Source organism: Centropristis striata, chromosome 4 (genome assembly GCF_030273125.1).
Source record: "Centropristis striata isolate RG_2023a ecotype Rhode Island chromosome 4, C.striata_1.0, whole genome shotgun sequence".
Lineage (NCBI taxonomy): Eukaryota > Metazoa > Chordata > Actinopteri > Perciformes > Serranidae > Centropristis > Centropristis striata.
Genome location: NC_081520.1, coordinates 28,712,008 through 28,735,242, shown reverse-complemented (window position 1 = coordinate 28,735,242; position 23,235 = coordinate 28,712,008). Strand labels below are relative to the sequence as shown.

The 23,235-nt window shown below is 40.1% G+C and overlaps 35 non-coding genes and 3 pseudogenes across 35 annotated transcripts; all 38 read left to right on the top strand.

Annotated features, from left to right (window-relative positions):
- Positions 1 to 225: 225 nt before the first annotated feature.
- LOC131970896 (U4 spliceosomal RNA) lies at positions 226 to 366 on the top strand. Its single transcript, XR_009394299.1, has one exon. It is a non-coding gene; the product is annotated as a U4 spliceosomal RNA (small nuclear RNA).
- Positions 367 to 743: 377 nt separating this feature from the next.
- LOC131970930 (U4 spliceosomal RNA) lies at positions 744 to 884 on the top strand. Its single transcript, XR_009394332.1, has one exon. It is a non-coding gene; the product is annotated as a U4 spliceosomal RNA (small nuclear RNA).
- Positions 885 to 1,261: 377 nt separating this feature from the next.
- LOC131970855 (U4 spliceosomal RNA) lies at positions 1,262 to 1,402 on the top strand. The gene has a single exon (XR_009394270.1). It is a non-coding gene; the product is annotated as a U4 spliceosomal RNA (small nuclear RNA).
- Positions 1,403 to 1,778: 376 nt separating this feature from the next.
- LOC131970851 (U4 spliceosomal RNA) lies at positions 1,779 to 1,919 on the top strand. Its single transcript, XR_009394266.1, has one exon. It is a non-coding gene; the product is annotated as a U4 spliceosomal RNA (small nuclear RNA).
- A 377-nt stretch (positions 1,920 to 2,296) lies between these two features.
- On the top strand, positions 2,297 to 2,437 carry LOC131970795 (U4 spliceosomal RNA). Its single transcript, XR_009394214.1, has one exon. It is a non-coding gene; the product is annotated as a U4 spliceosomal RNA (small nuclear RNA).
- Positions 2,438 to 2,807: 370 nt separating this feature from the next.
- On the top strand, positions 2,808 to 2,948 carry LOC131970822 (U4 spliceosomal RNA). The gene has a single exon (XR_009394239.1). It is a non-coding gene; the product is annotated as a U4 spliceosomal RNA (small nuclear RNA).
- A 377-nt stretch (positions 2,949 to 3,325) lies between these two features.
- LOC131970844 (U4 spliceosomal RNA) lies at positions 3,326 to 3,466 on the top strand. Its single transcript, XR_009394259.1, has one exon. It is a non-coding gene; the product is annotated as a U4 spliceosomal RNA (small nuclear RNA).
- Positions 3,467 to 3,839: 373 nt separating this feature from the next.
- On the top strand, positions 3,840 to 3,980 carry LOC131970929 (U4 spliceosomal RNA). The gene has a single exon (XR_009394331.1). It is a non-coding gene; the product is annotated as a U4 spliceosomal RNA (small nuclear RNA).
- A 377-nt stretch (positions 3,981 to 4,357) lies between these two features.
- Positions 4,358 to 4,498, top strand: LOC131970805 (U4 spliceosomal RNA). Its single transcript, XR_009394224.1, has one exon. It is a non-coding gene; the product is annotated as a U4 spliceosomal RNA (small nuclear RNA).
- A 377-nt stretch (positions 4,499 to 4,875) lies between these two features.
- LOC131970842 (U4 spliceosomal RNA) lies at positions 4,876 to 5,016 on the top strand. Its single transcript, XR_009394257.1, has one exon. It is a non-coding gene; the product is annotated as a U4 spliceosomal RNA (small nuclear RNA).
- A 373-nt stretch (positions 5,017 to 5,389) lies between these two features.
- LOC131970831 (U4 spliceosomal RNA) lies at positions 5,390 to 5,530 on the top strand. Its single transcript, XR_009394247.1, has one exon. It is a non-coding gene; the product is annotated as a U4 spliceosomal RNA (small nuclear RNA).
- Positions 5,531 to 5,907: 377 nt separating this feature from the next.
- Positions 5,908 to 6,048, top strand: LOC131970803 (U4 spliceosomal RNA). The gene has a single exon (XR_009394222.1). It is a non-coding gene; the product is annotated as a U4 spliceosomal RNA (small nuclear RNA).
- Positions 6,049 to 6,425: 377 nt separating this feature from the next.
- LOC131970867 (U4 spliceosomal RNA) lies at positions 6,426 to 6,539 on the top strand (annotated as a pseudogene).
- A 1,948-nt stretch (positions 6,540 to 8,487) lies between these two features.
- Positions 8,488 to 8,628, top strand: LOC131970835 (U4 spliceosomal RNA). Its single transcript, XR_009394251.1, has one exon. It is a non-coding gene; the product is annotated as a U4 spliceosomal RNA (small nuclear RNA).
- Positions 8,629 to 9,005: 377 nt separating this feature from the next.
- LOC131970926 (U4 spliceosomal RNA) lies at positions 9,006 to 9,146 on the top strand. Its single transcript, XR_009394329.1, has one exon. It is a non-coding gene; the product is annotated as a U4 spliceosomal RNA (small nuclear RNA).
- Positions 9,147 to 9,519: 373 nt separating this feature from the next.
- On the top strand, positions 9,520 to 9,660 carry LOC131970925 (U4 spliceosomal RNA). The gene has a single exon (XR_009394328.1). It is a non-coding gene; the product is annotated as a U4 spliceosomal RNA (small nuclear RNA).
- Positions 9,661 to 10,037: 377 nt separating this feature from the next.
- Positions 10,038 to 10,151, top strand: LOC131970872 (U4 spliceosomal RNA; annotated as a pseudogene).
- Positions 10,152 to 12,099: 1,948 nt separating this feature from the next.
- Positions 12,100 to 12,240, top strand: LOC131970893 (U4 spliceosomal RNA). The gene has a single exon (XR_009394298.1). It is a non-coding gene; the product is annotated as a U4 spliceosomal RNA (small nuclear RNA).
- A 377-nt stretch (positions 12,241 to 12,617) lies between these two features.
- Positions 12,618 to 12,758, top strand: LOC131970924 (U4 spliceosomal RNA). The gene has a single exon (XR_009394327.1). It is a non-coding gene; the product is annotated as a U4 spliceosomal RNA (small nuclear RNA).
- Positions 12,759 to 13,108: 350 nt separating this feature from the next.
- On the top strand, positions 13,109 to 13,249 carry LOC131970923 (U4 spliceosomal RNA). The gene has a single exon (XR_009394326.1). It is a non-coding gene; the product is annotated as a U4 spliceosomal RNA (small nuclear RNA).
- A 377-nt stretch (positions 13,250 to 13,626) lies between these two features.
- LOC131970892 (U4 spliceosomal RNA) lies at positions 13,627 to 13,767 on the top strand. The gene has a single exon (XR_009394297.1). It is a non-coding gene; the product is annotated as a U4 spliceosomal RNA (small nuclear RNA).
- A 377-nt stretch (positions 13,768 to 14,144) lies between these two features.
- LOC131970794 (U4 spliceosomal RNA) lies at positions 14,145 to 14,285 on the top strand. Its single transcript, XR_009394213.1, has one exon. It is a non-coding gene; the product is annotated as a U4 spliceosomal RNA (small nuclear RNA).
- A 377-nt stretch (positions 14,286 to 14,662) lies between these two features.
- LOC131970891 (U4 spliceosomal RNA) lies at positions 14,663 to 14,803 on the top strand. Its single transcript, XR_009394296.1, has one exon. It is a non-coding gene; the product is annotated as a U4 spliceosomal RNA (small nuclear RNA).
- A 377-nt stretch (positions 14,804 to 15,180) lies between these two features.
- LOC131970792 (U4 spliceosomal RNA) lies at positions 15,181 to 15,321 on the top strand. The gene has a single exon (XR_009394212.1). It is a non-coding gene; the product is annotated as a U4 spliceosomal RNA (small nuclear RNA).
- Positions 15,322 to 15,691: 370 nt separating this feature from the next.
- On the top strand, positions 15,692 to 15,832 carry LOC131970889 (U4 spliceosomal RNA). Its single transcript, XR_009394295.1, has one exon. It is a non-coding gene; the product is annotated as a U4 spliceosomal RNA (small nuclear RNA).
- Positions 15,833 to 16,209: 377 nt separating this feature from the next.
- On the top strand, positions 16,210 to 16,350 carry LOC131970832 (U4 spliceosomal RNA). The gene has a single exon (XR_009394248.1). It is a non-coding gene; the product is annotated as a U4 spliceosomal RNA (small nuclear RNA).
- Positions 16,351 to 16,727: 377 nt separating this feature from the next.
- On the top strand, positions 16,728 to 16,868 carry LOC131970922 (U4 spliceosomal RNA). Its single transcript, XR_009394325.1, has one exon. It is a non-coding gene; the product is annotated as a U4 spliceosomal RNA (small nuclear RNA).
- Positions 16,869 to 17,218: 350 nt separating this feature from the next.
- Positions 17,219 to 17,359, top strand: LOC131970882 (U4 spliceosomal RNA). Its single transcript, XR_009394287.1, has one exon. It is a non-coding gene; the product is annotated as a U4 spliceosomal RNA (small nuclear RNA).
- A 377-nt stretch (positions 17,360 to 17,736) lies between these two features.
- On the top strand, positions 17,737 to 17,877 carry LOC131970921 (U4 spliceosomal RNA). The gene has a single exon (XR_009394323.1). It is a non-coding gene; the product is annotated as a U4 spliceosomal RNA (small nuclear RNA).
- A 377-nt stretch (positions 17,878 to 18,254) lies between these two features.
- On the top strand, positions 18,255 to 18,395 carry LOC131970854 (U4 spliceosomal RNA). Its single transcript, XR_009394269.1, has one exon. It is a non-coding gene; the product is annotated as a U4 spliceosomal RNA (small nuclear RNA).
- A 376-nt stretch (positions 18,396 to 18,771) lies between these two features.
- On the top strand, positions 18,772 to 18,912 carry LOC131970850 (U4 spliceosomal RNA). The gene has a single exon (XR_009394265.1). It is a non-coding gene; the product is annotated as a U4 spliceosomal RNA (small nuclear RNA).
- A 377-nt stretch (positions 18,913 to 19,289) lies between these two features.
- On the top strand, positions 19,290 to 19,430 carry LOC131970818 (U4 spliceosomal RNA). The gene has a single exon (XR_009394235.1). It is a non-coding gene; the product is annotated as a U4 spliceosomal RNA (small nuclear RNA).
- Positions 19,431 to 19,800: 370 nt separating this feature from the next.
- Positions 19,801 to 19,941, top strand: LOC131970821 (U4 spliceosomal RNA). The gene has a single exon (XR_009394238.1). It is a non-coding gene; the product is annotated as a U4 spliceosomal RNA (small nuclear RNA).
- A 377-nt stretch (positions 19,942 to 20,318) lies between these two features.
- On the top strand, positions 20,319 to 20,459 carry LOC131970845 (U4 spliceosomal RNA). The gene has a single exon (XR_009394260.1). It is a non-coding gene; the product is annotated as a U4 spliceosomal RNA (small nuclear RNA).
- Positions 20,460 to 20,836: 377 nt separating this feature from the next.
- On the top strand, positions 20,837 to 20,977 carry LOC131970920 (U4 spliceosomal RNA). The gene has a single exon (XR_009394322.1). It is a non-coding gene; the product is annotated as a U4 spliceosomal RNA (small nuclear RNA).
- Positions 20,978 to 21,350: 373 nt separating this feature from the next.
- On the top strand, positions 21,351 to 21,491 carry LOC131970919 (U4 spliceosomal RNA). Its single transcript, XR_009394321.1, has one exon. It is a non-coding gene; the product is annotated as a U4 spliceosomal RNA (small nuclear RNA).
- Positions 21,492 to 21,868: 377 nt separating this feature from the next.
- On the top strand, positions 21,869 to 22,009 carry LOC131970833 (U4 spliceosomal RNA). The gene has a single exon (XR_009394249.1). It is a non-coding gene; the product is annotated as a U4 spliceosomal RNA (small nuclear RNA).
- A 377-nt stretch (positions 22,010 to 22,386) lies between these two features.
- On the top strand, positions 22,387 to 22,500 carry LOC131970871 (U4 spliceosomal RNA; annotated as a pseudogene).
- Positions 22,501 to 23,235: the final 735 nt, after the last annotated feature.

Below are 23,235 nucleotides of genomic sequence, written 5' to 3'. Positions count from 1 at the left end.
GATTACATATTTTTGTTCAATTAATTTCTGCCTGACCACAAAAATCTCAAAAAATATGTTTTCCAAAGTGTCCAGTATTCCCCATAAAGGTGTGATTGTCAATTCATGAAAAAGGGGTGGTCTTTGCCCATGAAGGCCAATCAGATGGTCTGGAGTGGGGAAAATGCACCACGTGTGTTGTGAGTTTTTGACCGGGTGCCTTTCAAACATCTATTTTTCTTGGGCATTCTTGCGCAGAGGCAATTTCATAGTCAATGAAGTTCTACTGAGACGTGATTATTGCTAGTTGAAAACTTAAACCAATACCCCGCCAGGATGACTTGAAATATAGTCAGCCAAGGCAATTTTTGTTAGTCTCTAAGGAGACTTGACAGAATGTATAAAAGCAAACCCAATATGTTCTTAATGGTAGACTGGTACTATCATTTTTCTCTGTCGTTGTATTTTTTGTATGTTATTGCTAAAACTGTGCTCTTCTGGTCGTCCGTCGTCTTTGATTACATATTTTTGTTCAATTAATTTCTGCCTGACCACAAAAATCTCAAAAAATATGTTTTCCAAAGTGTCCAGTATTCCCCATAAAGGTGTGATTGTCAATTCATGAAAAAGGGGTGGTCTTTGCCCATGAAGGCCAATCAGATGGTCCGTCAACAAGACTGTATACCCTATGGAGTGGGGAAAATGCACCACGTGTGTTGTGAGTTTTTGACCGGGTGCCTTTCAAACATCTATTTTTCTTGGGCATTCTTGCGCAGAGGCAATTTCATAGTCAATGAAGTTCTACTGAGACGTGATTATTGCTAGTTGAAAACTTAAACCAATACCCCGCCAGGATGACTTGAAATACAGTCAGCCAAGGCAATTTTTGTTAGTCTCTAAGGAGACTTTACAGAATGTATGAAAGCAAACCCAATCTGTTCTTAATGGTAGACTGGTACTATAATTTTTCTCTGTCGTTGTATTTTTTGTATGTTATTGCTAAAACTGTGCTTTTCTGGTCATCCGTCGTCTTCGATTACATATTTCTGTTCAATTAATTCCTGCCTGACCACAGAAATCTCAAAAATTAGGTTTCCCAAAGTGACCAGTATTCCCCATAAAGGTGTGATTGTCAGTTAATGAAAAAGGGGTGGTCTTTGCCCATGAAGGCCAATCAGATGGTCCGTCAACAAGACTGTATACCCTATGGAGTGGGGACAATGCAACACGTGTGTTGTGAGTGTTTGACCGGGTGCCTTTCAAACATCTATTTTTTCTGGGCATTCTTGCGCAGAGGCAATTTCATAGACAATGAAGTTCTACTGAGAAGTGATTATTGCTAGTTGAAAACTTAAACCAATACCCCGTCAGGATGACTTGAAATACAGTCAGCCATGGCAATTTTTGTTAGTCTCTAAGGAGACTTTACAGAATGTATGAAAGCAAACCCAATCTGTTCTTAATGGTAGACTAACATTATAAATTTTGCTGTCTTCTAAATTGATCTAGGTTATTGCTGAAACTATGCTCATCTGGCCGTCCGTCGTCTTTGATTACATATTTCTGTTCAATTAATTCCTGCCTGACCACAGAAATCTCAAAAATTAGGTTTCCCAAAGTGACCAGTATTCCCCATAAAGGTGTGATTGTCAGTTAATGAAAAAGGGGTGGTCTTTGCCCATGAAGGCCAATCAGATGGTCCGTCAACAAGACTGTATACCCTATGGAGTGGGGACAATGCAACACGTGTGTTGTGAGTGTTTGACCGGGTGCCTTTCAAACATCTATTTTTTCTGGGCATTCTTGCGCAGAGGCAATTTCATAGACAATGAAGTTCTACTGAGAAGTGATTATTGCTAGTTGAAAACTTAAACCAATACCCCGCCAGGATGACTTGAAATATAGTCAGCCAAGGCAATTTTTGTTAGTCTCTAAGGAGACTTGACAGAATGTATAAAAGCAAACCCAATATGTTCTTAATGGTAGACTGGTACTATCATTTTTCTCTGTCGTTGTATTTTTTGTATGTTATTGCTAAAACTGTGCTCTTCTGGTCGTCCGTCGTCTTTGATTACATATTTTTGTTCAATTAATTTCTGCCTGACCACAAAAATCTCAAAAAATATGTTTTCCAAAGTGTCCAGTATTCCCCATAAAGGTGTGATTGTCAATTCATGAAAAAGGGGTGGTCTTTGCCCATGAAGGCCAATCAGATGGTCCGTCAACAAGACTGTATACCCTATGGAGTGGGGAAAATGCACCACGTGTGTTGTGAGTTTTTGACCGGGTGCCTTTCAAACATCTATTTTTCGTGGGCATTCTTGCGCAGAGGCAATTTCATAGTCAATGAAGTTCTACTGAGACGTGATTATTGCTAGTTGAAAACTTAAACCAATACCCCGCCAGGATGACTTGAAATACAGTCAGCCAAGGCAATTTTTGTTAGTCTCTGAGGAGACTTTACAGAATGTATGAAAGCAAACCCAATCTGTTCTTAATGGTAGACTGGTACTATAGTTTTTCTCTGTCGTTGTATTTTTCGTATGTTATTGCTAAAACTGTGCTCTTCTGGTTGTCTTTGATTACATATTTTTGTTCAATTCATTTCTGCCTGACCACAGAAATCTCAAAAAATAGGTTTTCCAAAGTGTCCAGTATTCCCCATAAAGGTGTGATTGTCAATTCATGAAAAAGGTGTGGTCTTTACCCATGAAGGCCAATCAGATGGTCCGTCAACCAGACTGTATACCCTATGGAGTGGGGAAAATGCACCACGTGTGTTGTGAGTTTTTGACCGGGTGCCTTTCAAACATCTATTTTTCCTGGGCATTCTTGCGCAGAGGCAATTTCATAGTCAATGAAGTTCTACTGAGACGTGATTATTGCTAGTTGAAAACTTAAACCAATACCCCGCCAGGATGACTTGAAATATAGTCAGCCAAGGCAATTTTTGTTAGTCTCTAAGGAAACTAGACAGAATGCATAAAAGCAAACCCAATATGTTCTTAATGGTAGACTGGTACTATCATTTTTCTCTGTCGTTGTATTTTTCGTATGTTATTGCTAAAACTGTGCTCTTCTGGTCTTCCATCGTCTTTGATTACATATTTTTGTTCAATTAATTTCTGCCTGACCACAGAAATCTCAAAAAATATGTTTTCCAAAGTGTCCAGTATTCCCCATAAAGGTGTGATTGTCAATTCAAGAAAAAGGTGTGGTCTTTACCCATGAAGGCCAATCAGATGGTCCGTCAACCAGACTGTATACCCTATGGAGTGGGGAAAATGCACCACGTGTGTTGTGAGTGTTTGACCGGGTGCCTTTCAAACATCTATTTCTCCTGGGTTTTCTAGTGCAGAGGCAATTTCATAGTCAATGAAGTTCTACTGAGACGTGATTATTGCTAGTTGAAAACTTAAACCCCTACCCCGTCAGGATGACTTGAAATACAGTCAGCCATGGCAATTTTTGTTAGTCTCTAAGGAGACTTGACAGAATGTATGAAAGCAAACCCAATCTGTTCTTAATGGTAGACTGCTACTATAGTTTTTTCTGTTGTATTTTTCGTATGTTATTGCTAAAACTGTGCTCTTCTGGTCGTCCGTCGTCTTTGATTACATATTTTTGTTCAATTAATTTCTGCCTGACCACAAAAATCTCAAAAAATATGTTTTCCAAAGTGTCCAGTATTCCCCATAAAGGTGTGATTGTCAATTCATGAAAAAGGGGTGGTCTTTGCCCATGAAGGCCAATCAGATGGTCCGTCAACAAGACTGTATACCCTATGGAGTGGGGAAAATGCACCACGTGTGTTGTGAGTTTTTGACCGGGTGCCTTTCAAACATCTATTTTTCTTGGGCATTCTTGCGCAGAGGCAATTTCATAGTCAATGAAGTTCTACTGAGACGTGATTATTGCTAGTTGAAAACTTAAACCAATACCCCGCCAGGATGACTTGAAATACAGTCAGCCAAGGCAATTTTTGTTAGTCTCTAAGGAGACTTTACAGAATGTATGAAAGCAAACCCAATCTGTTCTTAATGGTAGACTGGTACTATAATTTTTCTCTGTCGTTGTATTTTTTGTATGTTATTGCTAAAACTGTGCTTTTCTGGTCGTCCGTCGTCTTCGATTACATATTTCTGTTCAATTAATTCCTGCCTGACCACAGAAATCTCAAAAATTAGGTTTCCCAAAGTGACCAGTATTCCCCATAAAGGTGTGATTGTCAGTTAATGAAAAAGGGGTGGTCTTTGCCCATGAAGGCCAATCAGATGGTCCGTCAACAAGACTGTATACCCTATGGAGTGGGGAAAATGCACCACGTGTGTTGTGAGTTTTTGACCGGGTGCCTTTCAAACATCTATTTTTCCCGGGCATTCTTGCGCAGAGGCAATTTCATAGTCAATGAAGTTCTACTGAGACGTGATTATTGCTAGTTGAAAACTTAAACCAATACCCCGCCAGGACGACTTGAAATATAGTCAGCCAAGGCAATTTTTGTTAGTCTCTAAGGAGACTTGACACAATGTATAAAAGCAAACCCAATCTGTTCTTAATGGTAGACTGGTACTATAATTTTTCTCCGTCGTTGTATTTTTCGTATGTTATTGCTAAAACTGTGCTCTTCTGGTCGTCCATCGTCTTTGATTACATATTTTTGTTCAATTAATTTCTGCCTGACCACAGAAATCTCAAAAAATATGTTTTCCAAAGTGTCCAGTATTCCCCATAAAGGTGTGATTGTCAATTCAAGAAAAAGGTGTGGTCTTTACCCATGAAGGCCAATCAGATGGTCCGTCAACCAGACTGTATACCCTATGGAGTGGGGAAAATGCACCACGTGTGTTGTGAGTGTTTGACCGGGTGCCTTTCAAACATCTATTTCTCCTGGGTTTTCTAGTGCAGAGGCAATTTCATAGTCAATGAAGTTCTACTGAGACGTGATTATTGCTAGTTGAAAACTTAAACCCCTACCCCGTCAGGATGACTTGAAATACAGTCAGCCATGGCAATTTTTGTTAGTCTCTAAGGAGACTTGACAGAATGTATGAAAGCAAACCCAATCTGTTCTTAATGGTAGACTGCTACTATAGTTTTTTCTGTTGTATTTTTCGTATGTTATTGCTAAAACTGTGCTCTTCTGGTCGTCCGTCGTCTTTGATTACATATTTTTGTTCAATTAATTTCTGCCTGACCACAAAAATCTCAAAAAATATGTTTTCCAAAGTGTCCAGTATTCCCCATAAAGGTGTGATTGTCAATTCATGAAAAAGGGGTGGTCTTTGCCCATGAAGGCCAATCAGATGGTCCGTCAACAAGACTGTATACCCTATGGAGTGGGGAAAATGCACCACGTGTGTTGTGAGTTTTTGACCGGGTGCCTTTCAAACATCTATTTTTCTTGGGCATTCTTGCGCAGAGGCAATTTCATAGTCAATGAAGTTCTACTGAGACGTTATTATTGCTAGTTGAAAACTTAAACCAATACCCCGCCAGGATGACTTGAAATACAGTCAGCCAAGGCAATTTTTGTTAGTCTCTAAGGAGACTTTACAGAATGTATGAAAGCAAACCCAATCTGTTCTTAATGGTAGACTGGTACTATAATTTTTCTCTGTCGTTGTATTTTTTGTATGTTATTGCTAAAACTGTGCTTTTCTGGTCGTCCGTCGTCTTCGATTACATATTTCTGTTCAATTAATTCCTGCCTGACCACAGAAATCTCAAAAATTAGGTTTCCCAAAGTGACCAGTATTCCCCATAAAGGTGTGATTGTCAGTTAATGAAAAAGGGGTGGTCTTTGCCCATGAAGGCCAATCAGATGGTCCGTCAACAAGACTGTATACCCTATGGAGTGGGGAAAATGCACCACGTGTGTTGTGAGTTTTTGACCGGGTGCCTTTCAAACATCTATTTTTCCCGGGCATTCTTGCGCAGAGGCAATTTCATAGTCAATGAAGTTCTACTGAGACGTGATTATTGCTAGTTGAAAACTTAAACCAATACCCCGCCAGGACGACTTGAAATATAGTCAGCCAAGGCAATTTTTGTTAGTCTCTAAGGAGACTTGACACAATGTATAAAAGCAAACCCAATCTGTTCTTAATGGTAGACTGGTACTATAATTTTTCTCTGTCGTTGTATTTTTCGTATGTTATTGCTAAAACTGTGCTCTTCTGGTCGTCCATCGTCTTTGATTACATATTTTTGTTCAATTAATTTCTGCCTGACCACAGAAATCTCAAAAAATATGTTTTCCAAAGTGTCCAGTATTCCCCATACAGGTGTGATTGTCAATTCATGAAAAAGGGGTGGTCTTTGCCCATGAAGGCCAATCAGATGGTCCGTTAACAAGACTGTATACCCTATGGAGTGGGGAAAATGCACCACGTGTGTTGTGAGTGTTTGACCGGGTGCCTTTTAAACATTTATTTTTTCTGGGCATTCTTGTGCAGAGGCAATTTCATAGTCAATGAAGTTCTACTGAGACGTGATTATTGCTAGTTGAAAACTTAAACCAATACCCCGTCAGGATGACTTGAAATACATAGTGATGGGTCGGATCGTGCCGATGCTTCGGAGCGTGTGTCGAGAAATCCCGGAAGTCTTTGGTGGAGCGCGTATCGACGCTTGTGTTGTTTAGGGCGAGTGACGTCATTGATGACGTTCGAAGCCTCGGTGGTTGAGGAAATGGTTCGACTTGTGCACCCCTGCCTCCTCAGTCCCATGCGAACGAGTTTTTTCGAAAGCTGGAGAGGTTGTCTCCAAAATAGAAACCGACTGAGTCCAAGCACAGTGGAGAAATTGTTGTTTTTAAACTGCAATCAATAAAGTCACAAGCATCTCTGCCCCGTGCTTTGAAAACACTGTAACATTTTTAACAAACACCTCATGTCCTATTGGATTTATTTTATCATTGTCTGAAATGATGCTGGTAAAGTAAATAATAATGATTATTATATATTATTATTAATAATTACTAACACACTGCTATTAGCATTACCCACATATTAATCAAAACAACAGATAAATAAAATCCACACTATATCAAATTAAGGTGTTTTTATTTCTGTTGGCAGTGATTATTCCCATGCACCAAGAGGCCTCACAAACAGCTCAAAGGTCAATGACAATTTGGACCAGCAGGGGGTTTGTGAGCACATGAAGCCTCAAGATATGAACCTTTTCTCGAACCAGTTGGCTGGAAAGGTTCAAGGCTTCATGAGGCTTCATCTACCCATCACTAGAAATACAGTCAGCCATGGCAATTTTTGTTAGTCTCTAAGGAGACTTGACAGAATGTATGAAAGCAAACCCAATCTGTTCTTAATAGTAGACTGGTACTATAGTTTTTTCTGTTGTATTTTTCGTATGTTATTGCTAAAACTGTGCTCTTCTGTAGTGATGGCTGATCGAGGCTTTGTTGAAGCTTCGACACTTTATACAAAAGATGGTTCATTACTCAAAGCTTCAATGACACACAGTGCTCCAGTAGGACATCTAGTGGTCAATAAAATGAAGTGCAATCGAGACGTCTCATTGATTGGTTCATGCATTTGTTTTCAACTACACGACTGAATACAACAACAATGATGTTTTATAAGGCGTCCCGGTGGCTCACACCGGTAGAGCGCGTACCTCTAAGGTTGAGTGCTGCGGCGGACCCGGGTGCGAATCCGGCCTGAGGTCCCTTTTCACATGGGGCTGGCGCAAATACAGATTATATTATGGAATTTGGCAAATAATGTTTTGGGGTTCATTAGTAAAGAGGTTCATGGGTGGGTGGGGAAAGAGATTGTGCTTGAAAAACAGGGCAGTGACTGTGCTTGTGTCACTTGTTATGAATTTTTATTTAGAAACAACAGTTTTTCCACAGTTTTGGGATTCAAGCGGTTTCTTCTTTTCAATACAATTTCCCCAGCCTTGGAAATAACCTGTTCACACGGCACAGATGAGGCTGGGGTGCATCAGAAATGTTTAGCAACTTGATAAAGATTGGGATATACATTTTTGTGGTTTGCCCAGTATGTGAGCAGTTCTGAAGTTCTTTCTAGTGGAGGATCAGCGAGGTAGCGGTTCACTTCCACTGTTGGTGATTCGGTGACGTTCGAAGCACTTTGCTGCTTCGAACGTCACCGAATCACGTGACCAAACCACGCCTCGGCACAGTGCTTCGGGACGTTTGCTTCATGAGCTACCGCGCATGTGTCGGAGCTTCAAGTGTCAGCGGACCATCACTACTCTTCTGGTCGTCTTTGATTACATATTTTTGTTCAATTCATTTCTGCCTGACCACAGAAATCTCAAAAAATAGGTTTTCCAAAGTGTCCAGTATTCCCCATAAAGGTGTGATTGTCAATTCATGAAAAAGGTGTGGTCTTTACCCATGAAGGCCAATCAGATGGTCCGTCAACAAGACTGTATACCCTATGGAGTGGGGACAATGCAACACGTGTGTTGTGAGTTTTTGACCGGGTGCCTTTCAAACATCTATTTTTCCTGGGCATTCTTGCGCAGAGGCAATTTCATAGTCAATGAAGTTCTACTGAGACGTGATTATTGCTAGTTGAAAACTTAAACCAATACCCCGCCAGGATGACTTGAAATATAGTCAGCCAAGGCAATTTTTGTTAGTCTCTTAGGAGACTTGACAGAATGCATAAAAGCAAACCCAATATGTTCTTAATGGTAGACTGGTACTATCATTTTTCTCTGTCGTTGTATTTTTCGTATGTTATTGCTAAAACTGTGCTCTTCTGGTCGTCCATCGACTTTGATTACATATTTTTGTTCAATTAATTTCTGCCTGACCACAGAAATCTCAAAAAATATGTTTTCCAAAGTGTCCAGTATTCCCCATAAAGGTGTGATTGTCAATTCATGAAAAAGGTGTGGTCTTTACCCATGAAGGCCAATCAGATGGTCCGTCAACCAGACTGTATACCCTATGGATTGGGGAAAATGCACCACGTGTGTTGTGAGTGTTTGACCGGGTGCCTTTCAAACATCTATTTTTCTTGGGCATTCTTGCGCAGAGGCAATTTCATAGTCAATGAAGTTCTACTGAGACGTGATTATTGCTAGTTGAAAACTTAAACCAATACCCCGCCAGGATGACTTGAAATACAGTCAGCCAAGGCAATTTTTGTTAGTCTCTAAGGAGACTTTACAGAATGTATGAAAGCAAACCCAATCTGTTCTTAATGGTAGACTGCTACTATAGTTTTTTCTGTTGTATTTTTCGTATGTTATTGCTAAAACTGTGCTCTTCTGGTCGTCCGTCATCTTTGATTACATATTTTTGTTCAATTAATTTCTGCCTGACCACAAAAATCTCAAAAAATATGTTTTCCAAAGTGTCCAGTATTCCCCATAAAGGTGTGATTGTCAATTCATGAAAAAGGGGTGGTCTTTGCCCATGAAGGCCAATCAGAGGGTCCGTCAACAAGACTCTATACCCTATGGAGTGGGGAAAATGCACCACGTGTGTTGTGAGTTTTTGACCGGGTGCCTTTCAAACATCTATTTTTCTTGGGCATTCTTGCGCAGAGGCAATTTCATAGTCAATGAAGTTCTACTGAGACGTGATTATTGCTAGTTGAAAACTTAAACCAATACCCCGCCAGGATGACTTGAAATACAGTCAGCCAAGGCAATTTTTGTTAGTCTCTAAGGAGACTTTACAGAATGTATGAAAGCAAACCCAATGTCTTCTTAATGGTAGACTGGTACTATAATTTTTCTCTGTCGTTGTATTTTTCGTATGTTATTGCTAAAACTGTGCTCTTCTGGTCGTCCATCGTCTTTGATTACATATTTTTGTTCAATTAATTTCTGCCTGACCACAGAAATCTCAAAAAATATGTTTTCCAAAGTGTCCAGTATTCCCCATACAGGTGTGATTGTCAATTCATGAAAAAGGGGTGGTCTTTGCCCATGAAGGCCAATCAGATGGTCCGTCAACAAGACTGTATACCCTATGGAGTGGGGAAAATGCACCACGTGTGTTGTGAGTGTTTGACCGGGTGCCTTTTAAACATTTATTTTTTCTGGGCATTCTTGTGCAGAGGCAATTTCATAGTCAATGAAGTTCTACTGAGACGTGATTATTGCTAGTTGAAAACTTAAACCAATACCCCGTCAGGATGACTTGAAATACATAGTGATGGGTCGGATCGTGCCGATGCTTCGGAGCGTGTGTCGAGAAATCCCGGAAGTCTTTGGTGGAGCGCGTATCGACGCTTGTGTTGTTTAGGGCGAGTGACGTCATTGATGACGTTCGAAGCCTCGGTGGTTGAGGAAATGGTTCGACTTGTGCACCCCTGCCTCCTCAGTCCCATGCGAACGAGTTTTTTCGAAAGCTGGAGAGGTTGTCTCCAAAATAGAAACCGACTGAGTCCAAGCACAGTGGAGAAATTGTTGTTTTTAAACTGCAATCAATAAAGTCACAAGCATCTCTGCCCCGTGCTTTGAAAACACTGTAACATTTTTAACAAACACCTCATGTCCTATTGGATTTATTTTATCATTGTCTGAAATGATGCTGGTAAAGTAAATAATAATGATTATTATATATTATTATTAATAATTACTAATACACTGCTATTAGCATTACCCACATATTAATCAAAACAACAGATAAATAAAATCCACACTATATCAAATTAAGGTGTTTTTATTTCTGTTGGCAGTGATTATTCCCATGCACCAAGAGGCCTCACAAACAGCTCAAAGGTCAATGACAATTTGGACCAGCAGGGGGTTTGTGAGCACATGAAGCCTCAAGATATGAACCTTTTCTCGAACCAGTTGGCTGGAAAGGTTCAAGGCTTCATGAGGCTTCATCTACCCATCACTAGAAATACAGTCAGCCATGGCAATTTTTGTTAGTCTCTAAGGAGACTTGACAGAATGTATGAAAGCAAACCCAATCTGTTCTTAATAGTAGACTGGTACTATAGTTTTTTCTGTTGTATTTTTCGTATGTTATTGCTAAAACTGTGCTCTTCTGTAGTGATGGCTGATCGAGGCTTTGTTGAAGCTTCGACACTTTATACAAAAGATGGTTCATTACTCAAAGCTTCAATGACACACAGTGCTCCAGTAGGACATCTAGTGGTCAATAAAATGAAGTGCAATCGAGACGTCTCATTAATTGGTTCATGCATTTGTTTTCAACTACACGACTGAATACAACAACAATGATGTTTTATAAGGCGTCCCGGTGGCTCACACCGGTAGAGCGCGTACCTCTAAGGTTGAGTGCTGCGGCGGACCCGGGTGCGAATCCGGCCTGAGGTCCCTTTTCACATGGGGCTGGCGCAAATACAGATTATATTATGGAATTTGGCAAATAATGTTTTGGGGTTCATTAGTAAAGAGGTTCATGGGTGGGTGGGGAAAGAGATTGTGCTTGAAAAACAGGGCAGTGACTGTGCTTGTGTCACTTGTTATGAATTTTTATTTAGAAACAACAGTTTTTCCACAGTTTTGGGATTCAAGCGGTTTCTTCTTTTCAATACAATTTCCCCAGCCTTGGAAATAACCTGTTCACACGGCACGGATGAGGCTGGGGTGCATCAGAAATGTTTAGCAACTTGATAAAGATTGGGATATACATTTTTGTGGTTTGCCCAGTATGTGAGCAGTTCTGAAGTTCTTTCTAGTGGAGGATCAGCGAGGTAGCGGTTCACTTCCACTGTTGGTGATTCGGTGACGTTCGAAGCACTTTGCTGCTTCGAACGTCACCGAATCACGTGACCAAACCACGCCTCGGCACAGTGCTTCGGGACGTTTGCTTCATGAGCTAGCGCGCATGTGTCGGAGCTTCAAGTGTCAGCGGACCATCACTACTCTTCTGGTCGTCTTTGATTACATATTTTTGTTCAATTCATTTCTGCCTGACCACAGAAATCTCAAAAAATAGGTTTTCCAAAGTGTCCAGTATTCCCCATAAAGGTGTGATTGTCAATTCATGAAAAAGGTGTGGTCTTTACCCATGAAGGCCAATCAGATGGTCCGTCAACAAGACTGTATACCCTATGGAGTGGGGACAATGCAACACGTGTGTTGTGAGTTTTTGACCGGGTGCCTTTCAAACATCTATTTTTCCTGGGCATTCTTGCGCAGAGGCAATTTCATAGTCAATGAAGTTCTACTGAGACGTGATTATTGCTAGTTGAAAACTTAAACCAATACCCCGCCAGGATGACTTGAAATATAGTCAGCCAAGGCAATTTTTGTTAGTCTCTAAGGAGACTTGACAGAATGCATAAAAGCAAACCCAATATGTTCTTAATGGTAGACTGGTACTATCATTTTTCTCTGTCGTTGTATTTTTCGTATGTTATTGCTAAAACTGTGCTCTTCTGGTCGTCCATCGTCTTTGATTACATATTTTTGTTCAATTAATTTCTGCCTGACCACAGAAATCTCAAAAAATATGTTTTCCAAAGTGTCCAGTATTCCCCATAAAGGTGTGATTGTCAATTCATGAAAAAGGTGTGGTCTTTACCCATGAAGGCCAATCAGATGGTCCGTCAACCAGACTGTATACCCTATGGATTGGGGAAAATGCACCACGTGTGTTGTGAGTGTTTGACCGGGTGCCTTTCAAACATCTATTTTTCTTGGGCATTCTTGCGCAGAGGCAATTTCATAGTCAATGAAGTTCTACTGAGACGTGATTATTGCTAGTTGAAAACTTAAACCAATACCCCGCCAGGATGACTTGAAATACAGTCAGCCAAGGCAATTTTTGTTAGTCTCTAAGGAGACTTTACAGAATGTATGAAAGCAAACCCAATCTGTTCTTAATGGTAGACTGCTACTATAGTTTTTTCTGTTGTATTTTTCGTATGTTATTGCTAAAACTGTGCTCTTCTGGTCGTCCGTCGTCTTTGATTACATATTTTTGTTCAATTAATTTCTGCCTGACCACAAAAATCTCAAAAAATATGTTTTCCAAAGTGTCCAGTATTCCCCATAAAGGTGTGATTGTCAATTCATGAAAAAGGGGTGGTCTTTGCCCATGAAGGCCAATCAGATGGTCTGGAGTGGGGAAAATGCACCACGTGTGTTGTGAGTTTTTGACCGGGTGCCTTTCAAACATCTATTTTTCTTGGGCATTCTTGCGCAGAGGCAATTTCATAGTCAATGAAGTTCTACTGAGACGTGATTATTGCTAGTTGAAAACTTAAACCAATACCCCGCCAGGATGACTTGAAATACAGTCAGCCAAGGCAATTTTTGTTAGTCTCTAAGGAGACTTTACAGAATGTATGAAAGCAAACCCAATCTGTTCTTAATGGTAGACTGATACTATAATTTTTCTCTGTCGTTGTATTTTTTGTATGTTATTGCTAAAACTGTGCTTTTCTGGTCGTCCGTCGTCTTCGATTACATATTTCTGTTCAATTAATTCCTGCCTGACCACAGAAATCTCAAAAATTAGGTTTCCCAAAGTGACCAGTATTCCCCATAAAGGTGTGATTGTCAGTTAATGAAAAAGGGGTGGTCTTTGCCCATGAAGGCCAATCAGATGGTCCGTCAACAAGACTGTATACCCTATGGAGTGGGGAAAATGCACCACGTGTGTTGTGAGTTTTTGACCGGGTGCCTTTCAAACATCTATTTTTCCTGGGCATTCTTGCGCAGAGGCAATTTCATAGTCAATGAAGTTCTACTGAGACGTGATTATTGCTAGTTGAAAACTTAAACCAATACCCCGCCAGGATGACTTGAAATATAGTCAGCCAAGGCAATTTTTGTTAGTCTCTAAGGAGACTTGACAGAATGTATAAAAGCAAACCCAATATGTTCTTAATGGTAAACTGGTACTATCATTTTTCTCTGTCGTTGTATTTTTTGTATGTTATTGCTAAAACTGTGCTCTTCTGGTCGTCCGTCGTCTTTGATTACATATTTTTGTTCAATTAATTTCTGCCTGACCACAAAAATCTCAAAAAATATGTTTTCCAAAGTGTCCAGTATTCCCCATAAAGGTGTGATTGTCAATTCATGAAAAAGGGGTGGTCTTTGCCCATGAAGGCCAATCAGATGGTCCGTCAACAAGACTGTATACCCTATGGAGTGGGGAAAATGCACCACGTGTGTTGTGAGTTTTTGACCGGGTGCCTTTCAAACATCTATTTTTCGTGGGCATTCTTGCGCAGAGGCAATTTCATAGTCAATGAAGTTCTACTGAGACGTGATTATTGCTAGTTGAAAACTTAAACCAATACCCCGCCAGGATGACTTGAAATACAGTCAGCCAAGGCAATTTTTGTTAGTCTCTGAGGAGACTTTACAGAATGTATGAAAGCAAACCCAATCTGTTCTTAATGGTAGACTGGTACTATAGTTTTTCTCTGTCGTTGTATTTTTCGTATGTTATTGCTAAAACTGTGCTTTTCTGGTCGTCCGTCGTCTTCGATTACATATTTCTGTTCAATTAATTCCTGCCTGACCACAGAAATCTCAAAAATTAGGTTTCCCAAAGTGACCAGTATTCCCCATAAAGGTGTGATTGTCAGTTAATGAAAAAGGGGTGGTCTTTGCCCATGAAGGCCAATCAGATGGTCCGTCAACAAGACTGTATACCCTATGGAGTGGGGAAAATGCACCACGTGTGTTGTGAGTTTTTGACCGGGTGCCTTTCAAACATCTATTTTTCCTGGGCATTCTTGCGCAGAGGCAATTTCATAGTCAATGAAGTTCTACTGAGACGTGATTATTGCTAGTTGAAAACTTAAACCAATACCCCGCCAGGATGACTTGAAATATAGTCAGCCAAGGCAATTTTTGTTAGTCTCTAAGGAGACTTGACAGAATGTATAAAAGCAAACCCAATATGTTCTTAATGGTAGACTGGTACTATCATTTTTCTCTGTCGTTGTATTTTTTGTATGTTATTGCTAAAACTGTGCTCTTCTGGTCGTCCGTCGTCTTTGATTACATATTTTTGTTCAATTAATTTCTGCCTGACCACAAAAATCTCAAAAAATATGTTTTCCAAAGTGTCCAGTATTCCCCATAAAGGTGTGATTGTCAATTCATGAAAAAGGGGTGGTCTTTGCCCATGAAGGCCAATCAGATGGTCCGTCAACAAGACTGTATACCCTATGGAGTGGGGAAAATGCACCACGTGTGTTGTGAGTTTTTGACCGGGTGCCTTTCAAACATCTATTTTTCGTGGGCATTCTTGCGCAGAGGCAATTTCATAGTCAATGAAGTTCTACTGAGACGTGATTATTGCTAGTTGAAAACTTAAACCAATACCCCGCCAGGATGACTTGAAATACAGTCAGCCAAGGCAATTTTTGTTAGTCTCTGAGGAGACTTTACAGAATGTATGAAAGCAAACCCAATCTGTTCTTAATGGTAGACTGGTACTATAGTTTTTCTCTGTCGTTGTATTTTTCGTATGTTATTGCTAAAACTGTGCTCTTCTGGTTGTCTTTGATTACATATTTTTGTTCAATTCATTTCTGCCTGACCACAGAAATCTCAAAAAATAGGTTTTCCAAAGTGTCCAGTATTCCCCATAAAGGTGTGATTGTCAATTCATGAAAAAGGTGTGGTCTTTACCCATGAAGGCCAATCAGATGGTCCGTCAACCAGACTGTATACCCTATGGAGTGGGGAAAATGCACCACGTGTGTTGTGAGTTTTTGACCGGGTGCCTTTCAAACATCTATTTTTCCTTGGCATTCTTGCGCAGAGGCAATTTCATAGTCAATGAAGTTCTACTGAGACGTGATTATTGCTAGTTGAAAACTTAAACCAATACCCCGCCAGGATGACTTGAAATATAGTCAGCCAAGGCAATTTTTGTTAGTCTCTAAGGAGACTAGACAGAATGCATAAAAGCAAACCCAATATGTTCTTAATGGTAGACTGGTACTATCATTTTTCTCTGTCGTTGTATTTTTCGTATGTTATTGCTAAAACTGTGCTCTTCTGGTCGTCCATCGTCTTTGATTACATATTTTTGTTCAATTAATTTCTGCCTGACCACAAAAATCTCAAAAAATATGTTTTCCAAAGTGTCCAGTATTCCCCATAAAGGTGTGATTGTCAATTCATGAAAAAGGGGTGGTCTTTGCCCATGAAGGCCAATCAGATGGTCCGTCAACAAGACTGTATACCCTATGGAGTGGGGAAAATGCACCACGTGTGTTGTGAGTTTTTGACCGGGTGCCTTTCAAACATCTATTTTTCTTGGGCATTCTTGCGCAGAGGCAACTTCATAGTCAATGAAGTTCTACTGAGACGTGATGATTGCTAGTTGAAAACTTAAACCAATACCCCGCCAGGATGACTTGAAATACAGTCAGCCAAGGCAATTTTTGTTAGTCTCTAAGGAGACTTTACAGAATGTATGAAAGCAAACCCAATCTGTTCTTAATGGTAGACTGGTACTATAATTTTTCTCTGTCGTTGTATGTTTTGTATGTTATTGCTAAAACTGTGCTTTTCTGGTCGTCCGTCGTCTTCGATTACATATTTCTGTTCAATTAATTCCTGCCTGACCACAGAAATCTCAAAAATTAGGTTTCCCAAAGTGACCAGTATTCCCCATAAAGGTGTGATTGTCAGTTAATGAAAAAGGGGTGGTCTTTGCCCATGAAGGCCAATCAGATGGTCCGTCAACAAGACTGTATACCCTATGGAGTGGGGAAAATGCACCACGTGTGTTGTGAGTTTTTGACCGGGTGCCTTTCAAACATCTATTTTTCCCGGGCATTCTTGCGCAGAGGCAATTTCATAGTCAATGAAGTTCTACTGAGACGTGATTATTGCTAGTTGAAAACTTAAACCAATACCCCGCCAGGATGACTTGAAATACAGTCAGCCAAGGCAATTTTTGTTAGTCTCTAAGGAGACTTTACAGAATGTATGAAAGCAAACCCAATCTGTTCTTAATGGTAGACTGCTACTATAGTTTTTTCTGTTGTATTTTTCGTATGTTATTGCTAAAACTGTGCTCTTCTGGTCGTCCGTCGTCTTTGATTACATATTTTTGTTCAATTAATTTCTGCCTGACCACAAAAATCTCAAAAAATATGTTTTCCAAAGTGTCCAGTATTCCCCATAAAGGTGTGATTGTCAATTCATGAAAAAGGGGTGGTCTTTGCCCATGAAGGCCAATCAGATGGTCTGGAGTGGGGAAAATGCACCACGTGTGTTGTGAGTTTTTGACCGGGTGCCTTTCAAACATCTATTTTTCTTGGGCATTCTTGCGCAGAGGCAATTTCATAGTCAATGAAGTTCTACTGAGACGTGATTATTGCTAGTTGAAAACTTAAACCAATACCCCGCCAGGATGACTTGAAATATAGTCAGCCAAGGCAATTTTTGTTAGTCTCTAAGGAGACTTGACAGAATGTATAAAAGCAAACCCAATATGTTCTTAATGGTAGACTGGTACTATCATTTTTCTCTGTCGTTGTATTTTTTGTATGTTATTGCTAAAACTGTGCTCTTCTGGTCGTCCGTCGTCTTTGATTACATATTTTTGTTCAATTAATTTCTGCCTGACCACAAAAATCTCAAAAAATATGTTTTCCAAAGTGTCCAGTATTCCCCATAAAGGTGTGATTGTCAATTCATGAAAAAGGGGTGGTCTTTGCCCATGAAGGCCAATCAGATGGTCCGTCAACAAGACTGTATACCCTATGGAGTGGGGAAAATGCACCACGTGTGTTGTGAGTTTTTGACCGGGTGCCTTTCAAACATCTATTTTTCTTGGGCATTCTTGCGCAGAGGCAATTTCATAGTCAATGAAGTTCTACTGAGACGTGATTATTGCTAGTTGAAAACTTAAACCAATACCCCGCCAGGATGACTTGAAATACAGTCAGCCAAGGCAATTTTTGTTAGTCTCTAAGGAGACTTTACAGAATGTATGAAAGCAAACCCAATCTGTTCTTAATGGTAGACTGGTACTATAATTTTTCTCTGTCGTTGTATTTTTTGTATGTTATTGCTAAAACTGTGCTTTTCTGGTCGTCCGTCGTCTTCGATTACATATTTCTGTTCAATTAATTCCTGCCTGACCACAGAAATCTCAAAAATTAGGTTTCCCAAAGTGACCAGTATTCCCCATAAAGGTGTGATTGTCAGTTAATGAAAAAGGGGTGGTCTTTGCCCATGAAGGCCAATCAGATGGTCCGTCAACAAGACTGTATACCCTATGGAGTGGGGACAATGCAACACGTGTGTTGTGAGTGTTTGACCGGGTGCCTTTCAAACATCTATTTTTTCTGGGCATTCTTGCGCAGAGGCAATTTCATAGACAATGAAGTTCTACTGAGAAGTGATTATTGCTAGTTGAAAACTTAAACCAATACCCCGTCAGGATGACTTGAAATACAGTCAGCCATGGCAATTTTTGTTAGTCTCTAAGGAGACTTTACAGAATGTATGAAAGCAAACCCAATCTGTTCTTAATGGTAGACTAACATTATAAATTTTGCTGTCTTCTAAATTGATCTAGGTTATTGCTGAAACTATGCTCATCTGGCCGTCCGTCGTCTTTGATTACATATTTCTGTTCAATTAATTCCTGCCTGACCACAGAAATCTCAAAAATTAGGTTTCCCAAAGTGACCAGTATTCCCCATAAAGGTGTGATTGTCAGTTAATGAAAAAGGGGTGGTCTTTGCCCATGAAGGCCAATCAGATGGTCCGTCAACAAGACTGTATACCCTATGGAGTGGGGACAATGCAACACGTGTGTTGTGAGTGTTTGACCGGGTGCCTTTCAAACATCTATTTTTTCTGGGCATTCTTGCGCAGAGGCAATTTCATAGACAATGAAGTTCTACTGAGAAGTGATTATTGCTAGTTGAAAACTTAAACCAATACCCCGCCAGGATGACTTGAAATATAGTCAGCCAAGGCAATTTTTGTTAGTCTCTAAGGAGACTTGACAGAATGTATAAAAGCAAACCCAATATGTTCTTAATGGTAGACTGGTACTATCATTTTTCTCTGTCGTTGTATTTTTTGTATGTTATTGCTAAAACTGTGCTCTTCTGGTCGTCCGTCGTCTTTGATTACATATTTTTGTTCAATTAATTTCTGCCTGACCACAAAAATCTCAAAAAATATGTTTTCCAAAGTGTCCAGTATTCCCCATAAAGGTGTGATTGTCAATTCATGAAAAAGGGGTGGTCTTTGCCCATGAAGGCCAATCAGATGGTCCGTCAACAAGACTGTATACCCTATGGAGTGGGGAAAATGCACCACGTGTGTTGTGAGTTTTTGACCGGGTGCCTTTCAAACATCTATTTTTCGTGGGCATTCTTGCGCAGAGGCAATTTCATAGTCAATGAAGTTCTACTGAGACGTGATTATTGCTAGTTGAAAACTTAAACCAATACCCCGCCAGGATGACTTGAAATACAGTCAGCCAAGGCAATTTTTGTTAGTCTCTGAGGGGACTTTACAGAATGTATGAAAGCAAACCCAATCTGTTCTTAATGGTAGACTGGTACTATAGTTTTTCTCTGTCGTTGTATTTTTCGTATGTTATTGCTAAAACTGTGCTCTTCTGGTTGTCTTTGATTACATATTTTTGTTCAATTCATTTCTGCCTGACCACAGAAATCTCAAAAAATAGGTTTTCCAAAGTGTCCAGTATTCCCCATAAAGGTGTGATTGTCAATTCATGAAAAAGGTGTGGTCTTTACCCATGAAGGCCAATCAGATGGTCCGTCAACCAGACTGTATACCCTATGGAGTGGGGAAAATGCACCACGTGTGTTGTGAGTTTTTGACCGGGTGCCTTTCAAACATCTATTTTTCCTGGGCATTCTTGCGCAGAGGCAATTTCATAGTCAATGAAGTTCTACTGAGACGTGATTATTGCTAGTTGAAAACTTAAACCAATACCCCGCCAGGATGACTTGAAATATAGTCAGCCAAGGCAATTTTTGTTAGTCTCTAAGGAAACTAGACAGAATGCATAAAAGCAAACCCAATATGTTCTTAATGGTAGACTGGTACTATCATTTTTCTCTGTCGTTGTATTTTTCGTATGTTATTGCTAAAACTGTGCTCTTCTGGTCTTCCATCGTCTTTGATTACATATTTTTGTTCAATTAATTTCTGCCTGACCACAGAAATCTCAAAAAATATGTTTTCCAAAGTGTCCAGTATTCCCCATAAAGGTGTGATTGTCAATTCAAGAAAAAGGTGTGGTCTTTACCCATGAAGGCCAATCAGATGGTCCGTCAACCAGACTGTATACCCTATGGAGTGGGGAAAATGCACCACGTGTGTTGTGAGTGTTTGACCGGGTGCCTTTCAAACATCTATTTCTCCTGGGTTTTCTAGTGCAGAGGCAATTTCATAGTCAATGAAGTTCTACTGAGACGTGATTATTGCTAGTTGAAAACTTAAACCCCTACCCCGTCAGGATGACTTGAAATACAGTCAGCCAAGGCAATTTTTGTTAGTCTCTAAGGAGACTTTACAGAATGTATGAAAGCAAACCCAATCTGTTCTTAATGGTAGACTGGTACTATAATTTTTCTCTGTCGTTGTATGTTTTGTATGTTATTGCTAAAACTGTGCTTTTCTGGTCGTCCGTCGTCTTCGATTACATATTTCTGTTCAATTAATTCCTGCCTGACCACAGAAATCTCAAAAATTAGGTTTCCCAAAGTGACCAGTATTCCCCATAAAGGTGTGATTGTCAGTTAATGAAAAAGGGGTGGTCTTTGCCCATGAAGGCCAATCAGATGGTCCGTCAACAAGACTGTATACCCTATGGAGTGGGGAAAATGCACCACGTGTGTTGTGAGTTTTTGACCGGGTGCCTTTCAAACATCTATTTTTCCCGGGCATTCTTGCGCAGAGGCAATTTCATAGTCAATGAAGTTCTACTGAGACGTGATTATTGCTAGTTGAAAACTTAAACCAATACCCCGCCAGGATGACTTGAAATACAGTCAGCCAAGGCAATTTTTGTTAGTCTCTAAGGAGACTTTACAGAATGTATGAAAGCAAACCCAATCTGTTCTTAATGGTAGACTGCTACTATAGTTTTTTCTGTTGTATTTTTCGTATGTTATTGCTAAAACTGTGCTCTTCTGGTCGTCCGTCGTCTTTGATTACATATTTTTGTTCAATTAATTTCTGCCTGACCACAAAAATCTCAAAAAATATGTTTTCCAAAGTGTCCAGTATTCCCCATAAAGGTGTGATTGTCAATTCATGAAAAAGGGGTGGTCTTTGCCCATGAAGGCCAATCAGATGGTCCGTCAACAAGACTGTATACCCTATGGAGTGGGGAAAATGCACCACGTGTGTTGTGAGTTTTTGACCGGGTGCCTTTCAAACATCTATTTTTCTTGGGCATTCTTGCGCAGAGGCAATTTCATAGTCAATGAAGTTCTACTGAGACGTGATTATTGCTAGTTGAAAACTTAAACCAATACCCCGCCAGGATGACTTGAAATACAGTCAGCCAAGGCAATTTTTGTTAGTCTCTAAGGAGACTTTACAGAATGTATGAAAGCAAACCCAATCTGTTCTTAATGGTAGACTGGTACTATAATTTTTCTCTGTCGTTGTATTTTTTGTATGTTATTGCTAAAACTGTGCTTTTCTGGTCGTCCGTCGTCTTCGATTACATATTTCTGTTCAATTAATTCCTGCCTGACCACAGAAATCTCAAAAATTAGGTTTCCCAAAGTGACCAGTATTCCCCATAAAGGTGTGATTGTCAGTTAATGAAAAAGGGGTGGTCTTTGCCCATGAAGGCCAATCAGATGGTCCGTCAACAAGACTGTATACCCTATGGAGTGGGGAAAATGCACCACGTGTGTTGTGAGTTTTTGACCGGGTGCCTTTCAAACATCTATTTTTCCCGGGCATTCTTGCGCAGAGGCAATTTCATAGTCAATGAAGTTCTACCGAGACGTGATTATTGCTAGTTGAAAACTTAAACCAATACCCCGCCAGGACGACTTGAAATATAGTCAGCCAAGGCAATTTTTGTTAGTCTCTAAGGAGACTTGACAGAATGTATAAAAGCAAACCCAATCTGTTCTTAATGGTAGACTGGTACTATAATTTTTCTCTGTCGTTGTATTTTTCGTATGTTATTGCTAAAACTGTGCTCTTCTGGTCGTCCATCGTCTTTGATTACATATTTTTGTTCAATTAATTTCTGCCTGACCACAGAAATCTCAAAAAATATGTTTTCCAAAGTGTCCAGTATTCCCCATACAGGTGTGATTGTCAATTCATGAAAAAGGGGTGGTCTTTGCCCATGAAGGCCAATCAGATGGTCCGTCAACAAGACTGTATACCCTATGGAGTGGGGAAAATGCACCACGTGTGTTGTGAGTGTTTGACCGGGTGCCTTTTAAACATTTATTTTTTCTGGGCATTCTTGTGCAGAGGCAATTTCATAGTCAATGAAGTTCTACTGAGACGTGATTATTGCTAGTTGAAAACTTAAACCAATACCCCGTCAGGATGACTTGAAATACATAGTGATGGGTCGGATCGTGCCGATGCTTCGGAGCGTGTGTCGAGAAATCCCGGAAGTCTTTGGTGGAGCGCGTATCGACGCTTGTGTTGTTTAGGGCGAGTGACGTCATTGATGACGTTCGAAGCCTCGGTGGTTGAGGAAATGGTTCGACTTGTGCACCCCTGCCTCCTCAGTCCCATGCGAACGAGTTTTTTCGAAAGCTGGAGAGGTTATCTCCAAAATAGAAACCGACTGAGTCCAAGCACAGTGGAGAAATTGTTGTTTTTAAACTGCAATCAATAAAGTCACAAGCATCTCTGCCCCGTGCTTTGAAAACACTGTAACATTTTTAACAAACACCTCATGTCCTATTGGATTTATTTTATCATTGTCTGAAATGATGCTGGTAAAGTAAATAATAATGATTATTATATATTATTATTAATAATTACTAATACACTGCTATTAGCATTACCCACATATTAATCAAAACAACAGATAAATAAAATCCACACTATATCAAATTAAGGTGTTTTTATTTCTGTTGGCAGTGATTATTCCCATGCACCAAGAGGCCTCACAAACAGCTCAAAGGTCAATGACAATTTGGACCAGCAGGGGGTTTGTGAGCACATGAAGCCTCAAGATATGAACCTTTTCTCGAACCAGTTGGCTGGAAAGGTTCAAGGCTTCATGAGGCTTCATCTACCCATCACTAGAAATACAGTCAGCCATGGCAATTTTTGTTAGTCTCTAAGGAGACT